Raw genomic sequence first — 10,245 nt, 5'->3', positions numbered from 1 at the left:
AGCCTTCGCTTCTCGGCCTTTTGGCTAAGATCAAGTGTAGCATGGAGAGGATGCTGCACTTGGTTGAGGTCATTAGGTTACGCTGAGGCTTCATATGAAGCAATTTTTAAAAGCTGCATCTCGGCCTTTTGGCTAAGATGCAAATGAGCCCAAGTCTTGGAGGAGGAACCTCCCCCTTCTCCAATCAGCTTGGCTCATGTAGATCGGGCCCAGGACAAGGTGGTTTGGTTGCCTGCCCTGTCTTGTCAGCCTGGATCGGAAATGTCTCAACTTGTTGAGACTCTGAATTGGATTTGATTTGATTGAATTGGAAAAGTATTTAAAAAAACAGGTCAGTGGAGCCTTATCGCTTCTCGGCCTTTTGGCTAAGATCAAGTGTAGTATGGATCGCCTGCACTTGGTTGAGGTCATTAGGTTACGCTGAGGCTTCATATGTTTCATATGAAGCAATTTTTTAAAGCGGCATCTCGGCCTTTTGGCTAAGATGCAAATGAGCTCAAGTCTTGGAGGAGGATCCTCCCCCTTCTCCAATCAGCTTGACTCATGTAGATCAGGCCCAGGACAGGGTGGTTTTGGTCTCCCGTCCTGTCTTGTCAGCCTGGATCTGAAATGTCTCAACTTGTTGAGACTCTGAATTGGATTTGATTTGATTGAATTGGAAAAGTATTTAAAAAAACAGGTCAGTGGAGCCTTCTCGCACTTTTGGCTAAGATCAAGTGTGGTATGGATTGGATGCTGCACTTGGTTGAGGTCATTGGGTTACATTTAAGCTTCATTTGTTTCATATGAAGCAATTTTTAAAAGCGGCATCTCGGCCTTTTGGCTAAGATGCAAATGAGATCAAGCCTTGGAGGAGGAATCCTCCCCCTCCTCCAATCAGCTTGGCTCATGTAGATCAGGCCCAGGACAGGGTAGAGGGTTGCATGCCCTGTCTTGTCAGCCTGGATCGGAAATGTCTCAACTTGTTGAGACTCTGAATTGGACTTGATTTGATTGAATTGGAAAAGTATTAAAAAAACAGATCAGTGGAACCTTTTGGCTAAGATCAAGTGTGGTCTGCCAATGCTGCACTTGGTTGAGGTCATTGGGTTGCATTTAAGCTTCATTTTCATATGAAGCAATTTTTAAAAGCGGCATCTCGGCCTTTTGGCTAAGATGCAAATGAGATCGAGCTTTGGAGGCGGAGACGTCCGCCTACTCCAATCAGCTTGGCTCATGTAGATCAGGCCCAAGACAGGGTAGAGGATTGCATACCCTGTCTTGTCAGCTTGGATTGGAAATGTCTCAACTTGTTGAGACTCTGAATTGGACTTGATTTGATTGAATTGGAAAAGTATTAAAAAAACAGATCAGTGGAGGTTTGGTTTCCATTTTTTGGGTAAATGAGCTGAGAATTAATCAAAGAGTGTCAACCAGTGTTTGACTGACTTCACCTTTCACTCGCTAACCCACATATACGTTACCTATATATAATGTATATGTCAATTGCATGTTGGTAGAGAAAGCTAAATTTCAACTTGAAAAAGGTAATGAAAATGTTCATTTAAATAACCAGTAATTATTTCTTAATTTCTGCTCTCCTGTCATTGAAGACAAGGATGTTGAAGCCTTTGAGAATAACTTGATTAAATGACTGATGTCAAACAATCGTTGTCACAGATTTTCAGTTATTATTTCAATTACAAATAATCCATCAATGTCTGGCCTTGCATACCCATCTTCTTACCGTCGTATTGAAACAGCCTTCTCGTTTCCTTTGCACACTCCCTATACGTAGCTGAAACCTATCTTTCAAACTCCCTCCCCGTCTCTTGCTTGCACTTACATGCAGCTTAAAACCCTCACGCCCACCCCCTGCCTGCCTCATACTGCTTCCCACACCTTCCACCCACTCCGTTGCTGCTTCGTATCATCATCTCCGTAACCTGTGCTGACCCTGGTAACCGCCCACTCGCATCAGCGGAAAATCTTTCAAAGACAAGTTATCCAAACATCTTGAGCAAACGTGATCGCTTTCACTCATCCTCATTGCATCTGATGCTTGATTGCAAGAGCGAAAATGGGAGGGTGCAGTAGCTTCGGGTACCAAGTAATTTGGGTTATGGGTTTTCAGAAGGTTGAAATGAATTGCATAATTGGATCATAGGGCCATGAACAGCACGGCACTGTGCAAACATTGACTGAACCTGTCCTGTATATAGACAAACATTTTCAAAATAATAAAAAACTGTCCAAAAACATCTCTTAGGAAAGAGTTATGTCGGAAGATAGGAAACATTGGAAGAGGAGTTGGTCATTCAGTCCTCAAGCCCACTCCAAGCAGAGCAGAGCTAAAACGTACCTCACCTTCATTTAACCATATCCCTACCTAACTCAAATGGGCGGCATGGTGGCACAGTGGTTAGCACCCCTGCCTCACAGCGCCAGGGACCCAGGTTCAATTCCCTGCTTTGCATGCATCAGCATGCCCACCCACTGTATCTTGACCCCCCCTGCCAGATATTGACACCGCGTCAACATGACACCACGTTAGCGTGGTTCACATCAGATTCACACAGACATGAATTTGTCAAGAGGATTTCCTCAGGGCCGTAAAGGTAAATATAGCCCCCGGAGGATGAGGGACATGCCAGGCAGTGCCTTTGCAATGCCCTTTGGCACTGCCCCTTGGCACAGGTTGGCACTGCCAGGTTGGTACCATGCTGGCCTGGCAGTGCCACTCTGACAATGCCAATTGGCAGTGCCAACCTGTGCCAAGGGGCGTGCCCCAGAGGAGCCTCATGGGGGGAGTTAATGCTGCTGTGCTTGTGAGCTGGGAACGGCCCGATGAGTAGGGGATGGCCAGCGATGACCATTGCAGGAGGGGGGTTGCCGGTTCCAACTATGGGGGGGGGAAAGGGGCTGATGAATGGGGTGGAGGGGAAGAGAAAGGGCAGATGATACCGCGGGTTGGCAGGGTCAGAGTTACAGCTCGTTCTGGTTGGGGGCGCAGAGAGGGGCCCTTGCAGCCTCAGTGGTGGGGTGGGTGGGGGTTGATTGCACTTTTGATGAGGGTGTCCTTTAAAGAAATACTCCTCCTCCCCCAACATGAGCAGCTGGGATGTGCTGGCGTGTTTAAGCCCTGCCTACCTCTATGACACTGTGAATCACGACTCTTGATTTTTTTTGGCAGAGTCTGGTAGAATCTGGAGAGAAACACGCCGGTTTTCTCACCAGAAACAACCCTCGGCCATTTTTTGGTAAGGTTTTGCCCATAGTGTTCAACGATAGATGTGATTCTGCGATTGGACAACACTTGCTAAACAATCCTGACTGGGTTAAGAATTACACTGACAATCAATTTAAGATTCCCATTTGGGCTCGCAGTGTGGCTCACTTACACATGCTAGAAGCTATATATATTCACACACAGGGCCCTGTCCTTTTCAAATAAAAGGAGCATGTCAATGCATTGTGCCTTTTTCAACTAAACAAAAGCTTGGAGGACAGAAATTTATGGTTCATTACCCTGGGCAATGCCTTGACACAGTCGCTCTGCCTGGTTGGAATTTAAACAAAACCTTGGCAGTTAACTATTTTCTGGTGCATTCTCCATGGCAATGCCTCTACCAATCAGAGTCCACTTGCTAACCAATCAACAGTCTTTTTCCCAAGCAGTATAAACAGATGTTCCTTTAGAATTTTCATTCTTGCAAATCTGTCCTTCTCCATGGCAACACCTCTCCCAATCAGCATCTACTTGCTAATGAATCAGCACTCTTTTCCCAAGTAGGATAAACAGTTGTTTCCTTTACAATTGGTATTCTTGCGAATCTGTTCTGATAGGTGCAAGACAAAAAGCATCGACGACATATCTTTTTACTCGGCAGTACTTCAGGTAGTTTTGCAAACTGAAAATGCAGTTTATTCGAACGCACATCACCTGAATTTAGTGTCAAGTTAAAGTGCACAATCACATTAATTAGCATGAATGTATCTATCCTTGCAATAAATGGAATCGATCATGTTTTTCAAAGGGATGTGTTGTACTCACACAGTTGCACAAACATGTTCTGTGACAGCATGCATCCTCCCAATTTGTTTTATTAATTTTCATTAAACTTCATTCATAAAGTGTTATCATTTTTAATTATGCACAGCTGAATGAACAGAACATTACATTGGAGTTGTGACTCTGAATTAAACTAGAAACTAGAATTAAACTTTAATGGGTACAGATGACAGCACTTTTCTCCCTATCCTGTATATACAAGTGTCCGGCAGACTGTTATGTAACTGAGATGAGCATTCTACCACCCTGAGGGCAGATTCCTTGAAGAGCAGGCCCTCCCAAAACTCAACAAGTAATTCATCATTCTCATTCCTTCATATTTTAATTATTGTTGGAAATTTTTAGAAATAAAAGAGTAAATTTATTATTCTTAAAAAAAAATTCTGTTCTGCTATCTGCCTCATTCTTAATCCCATCTCTCTTTTCTTCTCTTTAATTTATTTTCTGTGTGTGATTTGGTATGAATTAAATATGATGTGGAGATGCCGGCGTTGGACTGGGGTAAACACAGTAAGAGTTTTAACAACACCAGGTTAAAGTCCAACAGGTTTATTTGGTAGCAAATACCATTAGCTTTCGGAGCGCTGCTCCTTCGTCAGATGGAGCTGATGAAGGAGCAGCGCTCCGAAAGCTAATGGTATTTGCTACCAAATAAACCTGTTGGACTTTAACCTGGTGTTGTTAAAACTCTTAATGAATTAAATAGTCAGACTTACACTTCCTTGTTTTCTGCATGGCGGCACAGTGGTTAGCACTGCTGCCTCACAGCGACAGGGACCCGGCTTGGGTCACTGTCTGAGCGGCGTCTGCACGTTCTCCCCGTGTCTGCGTGGGTTTCCTCCGGGTGCTCCGGTTTCCTCCCACAGTCCGAAAAACATGCTGGTTGGTTGCATTGGCCATGCTAAATTCTCCCTCAGTGTACCCTAGTCGCCAGAGTGTGGCGACTAGGGGATTTTCACAATAACTTCATTGCAGTGTTAATGTAAGCCTACTTGAGACTAATAAATAAACATTAAACTAGAAAGTCAGACAGCAATGAATCACTGGCGACATTCAGTTGTCACTGTATGCAAAACCCAGGCCATTGAAGATAATTGTTGCACACGAAATACCCCTTGCCCCACTCTCCGATCCCATCAGCATTTGGATTAGCTAAAGAAGTACGGACTAATACTGAACTGAAGAAGTTTCATGGGGGTGATTCTCCCATCCCGCTGCACTGCTTTTGTAACGCAGCAGGCAGGGAGACTCGAGTGGAGGCCATTTCACAGGTATCCCACTCGCCGCAAGGGCCTTCGCGAGTCTCTGAGCGTCGGATTCCTGGCGTCATCAACTCCACACCAGAAATCAGCACAGAGCTGAATAAATCATACAAATGCTCATTTAAATATCATTTAAATGGCACTGAAATCTCCAGGCCCGCTAGCATCTCCCCCCTGCCAGGTGCGGTTCTCTCCCGCAGGGTTTAGTATAGCTCCACATTTGCAGGGAGCTGGTGACCCAATCCCGTTGGAGTGAAGGGGAGGCCATCGAGGCCCCCTCTCGAGGGCCGGAACCAGGGTGGTGCCTCTGGGCATTGCCACCTTGGCAGTGCCAGCCTGGGCTCCCTGGCACTGCCCAAGGAGCAAAGTGCTAATGTCCAGGGTGCACCTTGGCACTGCCCACTGGGCATAGGGTAGTGCCAAGGGGGGGGGCCTAATGGGGCAGGGGTAGGTCCTCTGGGAGGCGTGTCCTCTGGGAGGAGCGATCGGTGGGGATGGGGGCCCAACTGCCATTCTGTATTTGGGCTGAGTGACAGAGGGAAGGATGCCAGACATCAGGACTGGCCATCGGGGTTGGGGGGTTGGAGGGGGGGTGGGGTGGGGGGGGGAGTCAGCCTGCTAGGGGGGTGGTGTCAGGGCTGAGGGGGAGGTCGGAACTGCGGAAGGGGGGTTTGGGGCTGCCGGGGTGGGGCAGGGGGCGATCGGGGGGGGGGGGCAGAATTGGGAGATCGCGGCTGCGAGGTGGGGGGCATCGAGGTGGGCTGGGGGAGTAGTGCGGGGGGGGGGGGTTTGAGGCTGGCTCGGGGGGTTCGGAGGGCCGGCAATGTGTGGGGCAATGCAAACGATCGGGAGGTCAGCAGTGTGGGGTCACTGCGCATGCGCCAATCCCGGCGCTGACAGATCAGCGCATGCGCAGTGACCTGTTCAGCACTATGATGCCGGCTCTCCAGTGGGAATAGGCCCTGTCCACTGATCTTTGGACTGATTCACGCTGAGGCACTCTGCAGTGCACAGAGTGTGGGAGATTAATTTCAAAACTCCCGCTGTAAAAACCAGCGTGATTTACTCCAGTTTTTACGTGAATTCGACACTTAGAATTCAACACTTAGAATTTTTTTGGGAGAATCGCCGAGATCTATACCACTTACTGTCTTGCATTTGCATGTTTAAGCCACCAGGGGACTTTAATTGTGCATAATTAGTGCCCCGTGATTTTCAATTTCATAATTCTGGCTACCTTGAGCCCCACTAAGGAAGAAAGACTTTCATTTATACAGCGCATGCCATGATGTTAGGATGTCTCAAAGTGCCTTCCAGGCAATTAAATACTTTTGAAACATGCTGTTGCAAGTTAGGGAACACAGCTTAAAGCAGCTTTATGAACAGCAATTAGATAATGACCAGATAACCTATTTTATCCAAGAGTGTTAAAGGAAGTAGGGGAGCAGATTGTTGTTGCCCTAACCATGATCTTTCAGAGTTCCACAGATTCAGGAGTCGTCCCCCTGGATTGGAAAATTGCTCACTTCATTACGCTTTTTAAGAAGGCAGAAGAGGATAGCCAGGGAATTACAGACCAGTTGGCCTAACATCTGTGGTGTGGAAATTGTTGGGAGACTATAATCAAGAATAGGATAACTAAACACCTCAGAAAATGTCAGTTACTCATAGAGAGCCAGCATGGGTTCAGGAGAGATAGGTCATGCCCGACAAACCACATTTAATTTATTGAAGTGACTAAGGTAATGGACAGAGGAATGTCTATGGATGTTGTTTATATGGACTTCCAGGAGTCCCTTGATAAAGTCCCACATACAAGACTGTTAACTAAGGTAAAAACCCATGGAATTGAGGGCAAATTACTGAAAAGGCTGGGAAATTGGTTGGGTGGCAAGCGACAAAAAGTATGGATAATGGGCAGGTACTCAAATTGGATGGTTGTGGTGAGTGGTGTCCCACAAGGATCTGTGTTGGGGCCTCAATTGTTCACATTTTTTATTAACGACTTGGATAATGGCATAGAAAGAAGTGTCACAACACCAGGTTAAAGTCCAACAGGTTTATTTGGTATTACAAGCTTTCAGAGCACTGCTCCTTCATCAACTGCTCCTTCACTCACCTGATAAAGGAGCACCGTTCTGAGAGCTTGTGATACCAAATAAATCTGTTGGACTTTAACCTGGTGTTGTGAGACTTCTTACTGTGCCCACCCCAGTCCAACGCAGGCATTCTATGCCACATAATGGCATAGAAAGTCATATATCTAAGTTTGCTGATGACATAATATTAGGCAGCATTATGGGCAGTGTCAATGATAGCATGAAATTACAAAGGGATATTAATAGACAAGGTGAATGGGCAAAACTGCAGCAGATGGATTTCAATCTAAGCAGGAGTGAGGTTATTCATTTTGGACCGAGAAAGGATAGATCAGGGTACTTTCTAGACTATATGAAGTTAAATACAGTAAGTGTCTGAAGAGACTTGGGAGTTCCAGTGCGTAGATTTTTAAAATGTCACGTACAGGTGCAGAAAATAATCAAGAAGGCTAATGGAATGCAGGCATTTATGTTTAGAGAACTAGAATATAACGATGCAGAAGTTATGCTGCAGCTGTACAAAACCCTGGTTAGACCCCACTTGGAATACTGTGAGCAGAGCTAGGCACCATACTTAGGAAGGATTTGTTGGCCTTGGAGGGAGTGCAGCATAGGTTTACAAGACTGATACCTGGACTTCAGGGGTTTAATAATGAGAGATTATACAAATTAGACCTGTTTTCTCTAGAATTTAGAAGCTTAAGTGGTTATCTGATCAAAGTCTTCAAGATACCAACAGGAAAAGACAGAGTAAAGATAAACTATCTCCACTGGTTGGAGGTTCGAGAACTCGGGGATATGGTCTAAAAATTAGGGTCAGGAGAGATGTTAGGAAGCACTTCCACACACAAGGGATGGTAGAGGTTTGGAACTCTCTTCCACAGATGGCAATTGATGCTATATCAGTTGCTATCTTTAAATCTGAGATAGATAATTTTTTGTTAGGCAAAGGTATTGAGGGATATGGGCCAAAGGCAAGTAGGTGTATGGCAGGTATATGGAGTTAGGCCACAGATCAGTCATGATCTCGTTAAATGGTGGAACAGACTTGATGGGCTGAATGGTCTACTCCTGGTCCTATGTTTAGTGACGTTGGTTGAGTAATGACACTGGGGAGGACTCCTCTTTGAATAATTCCATGTCTCCTCTGGAAGACAGCACCTCCAACAGTGTAGTCCACTAAACTCCCTCAGTACTGCCCTGAAAGGTTAACATGCGTTATGTGCTCAAGGCTCTGTAGTGTGGCTTGGACACTGCTGTGTGGCTCAGTGACTCAGGTTCGAGGTCACTTTCATTAAAATACAAACTAAATGTGAACACTCCTGTAAGTGCATCACTTTGCACTCTACACAACTCAGTGACTGTGCTAACCTAATTTCTGAATGTAACTGGATTCAACCTAAATCAAAAACATTACGTTGGGTTTAAAACATTTTTTTAAAGGATGCAAGTGAAAGTCCTGAATCTCCTTTAACTCCCCAAATATTACAATTTTGGGAAAAATATTAAAACAAAGTAGCTAACTAACTGTTATTGAGGATAGACTGAACTATAGCACTATTGCTATTATTGTAAAGCTCTTAACCTTGTTTATAAATGTCTCCATGGCCTCCCCTTCCTGTCTCTGTAATCTATACTACTAGAGCCCTCCAAAGTCCCTGCATTCTTCCAATTTTGGCCTGTTACCAATCCCTAATTCTTCTACTTGTCCCTAATTGAGAAGGTGGTGGTGAGCTGCGTTTTTGAACTGTTGCAGTCCATTTTGTTACGACACGGAGGTGATGTGTCTCTCTGCGCAATTTTGGAACCCCCCAAAGGGATATACCTCGTAATCTTATACAAATATGCGTGAGGTCGTAGGAAGCTACTGGTTTTGGTAAATTAAAGCAGGATCTGACACTCTCTATCATGAACAATTAACAGGTCTTTATTTTAAAACTGGTGACAATCTTATTAAACAATTAACAAACTGAATAAAATCCCAATGGAACGTTGTTCTAATATGACAAGACTCATTCAGGGATAATAAAGTAAATCATGACCGAAATCCAGTCACTCTCAAGTAATACAATATCACGCGTCTATTGGAAATATGAACTTTCTTGAGATGTCCCCATCTGGAACACTTCCTGAATTGGTATCTCTTTCTCTTTAGATGGTAATTTTCTGAAGATATATATATTAAAACTGCAGGATTCTATATGAGAGCCTCGCTTCTCCCTCCTTCTGACTAAAGAAATGGCAAGTTTACTCTAATACTTATTCTCCCTTGTTTGAGTTTATATACCTGGAATTACCTCACAGTATTCCTGCAATCTGAGTGGCTTGAGGCTGTCAACAAACCTCACATTAGAATTCCATTGGTCCTGTGTCTCCGTGTGTTTGCTTTAAACTCATTGGTTCAATTCAAAAGTCTGTTTTGCTGTGTTGGAATACTAACTTCTAAGCTTTGATACAATGGGCCCTATTTTACCATTTTGATTCTAAGTGCTGGGCGGACTTGAAACTGGGAGTATTTCAGATTCGACCTTTAGGCCAGTTCCGAGGCGCCCCCCATACGTACTCTACCTGCAAAAATATCAGCGATTCTGAATTGTACTGCAACAGCCTGTGGGTGGGGCTTAACGCGCCCAAAATTCTGCAGCTCTGATTGGAGTCTTCAACTGCGCATGTGCAAAGAGCAAAGGATAGAATGCTGCTCCCCTGCCACATCCCTCCCGGACTGGATAATGCCTCCCCCTAGCCCCCATGGACATTGCCCCATCCCCCCAACATTACTGACACCCTATCCCCCACCCCGCCACCACCAAGACTGATCGTGGCCCCCTCCCCT

At 45.1% G+C, this 10,245-nt stretch overlaps 1 non-coding gene across 1 annotated transcript; it reads left to right on the top strand.

The window, feature by feature from the left end:
- The first annotated feature begins 345 nt into the window (after positions 1 to 345).
- Positions 346 to 538, top strand: LOC144501010 (U2 spliceosomal RNA). The gene has a single exon (XR_013499026.1). It is a non-coding gene; the product is annotated as a U2 spliceosomal RNA (small nuclear RNA).
- Positions 539 to 10,245: the final 9,707 nt, after the last annotated feature.

Source organism: Mustelus asterias, chromosome 11, assembly GCF_964213995.1.
Source record: "Mustelus asterias chromosome 11, sMusAst1.hap1.1, whole genome shotgun sequence".
NCBI classification, from domain to species: domain Eukaryota; kingdom Metazoa; phylum Chordata; class Chondrichthyes; order Carcharhiniformes; family Triakidae; genus Mustelus; species Mustelus asterias.
Note: the sequence above shows the minus strand (reverse complement) of the source record. Positions and strands in the feature narration are given on the sequence as shown.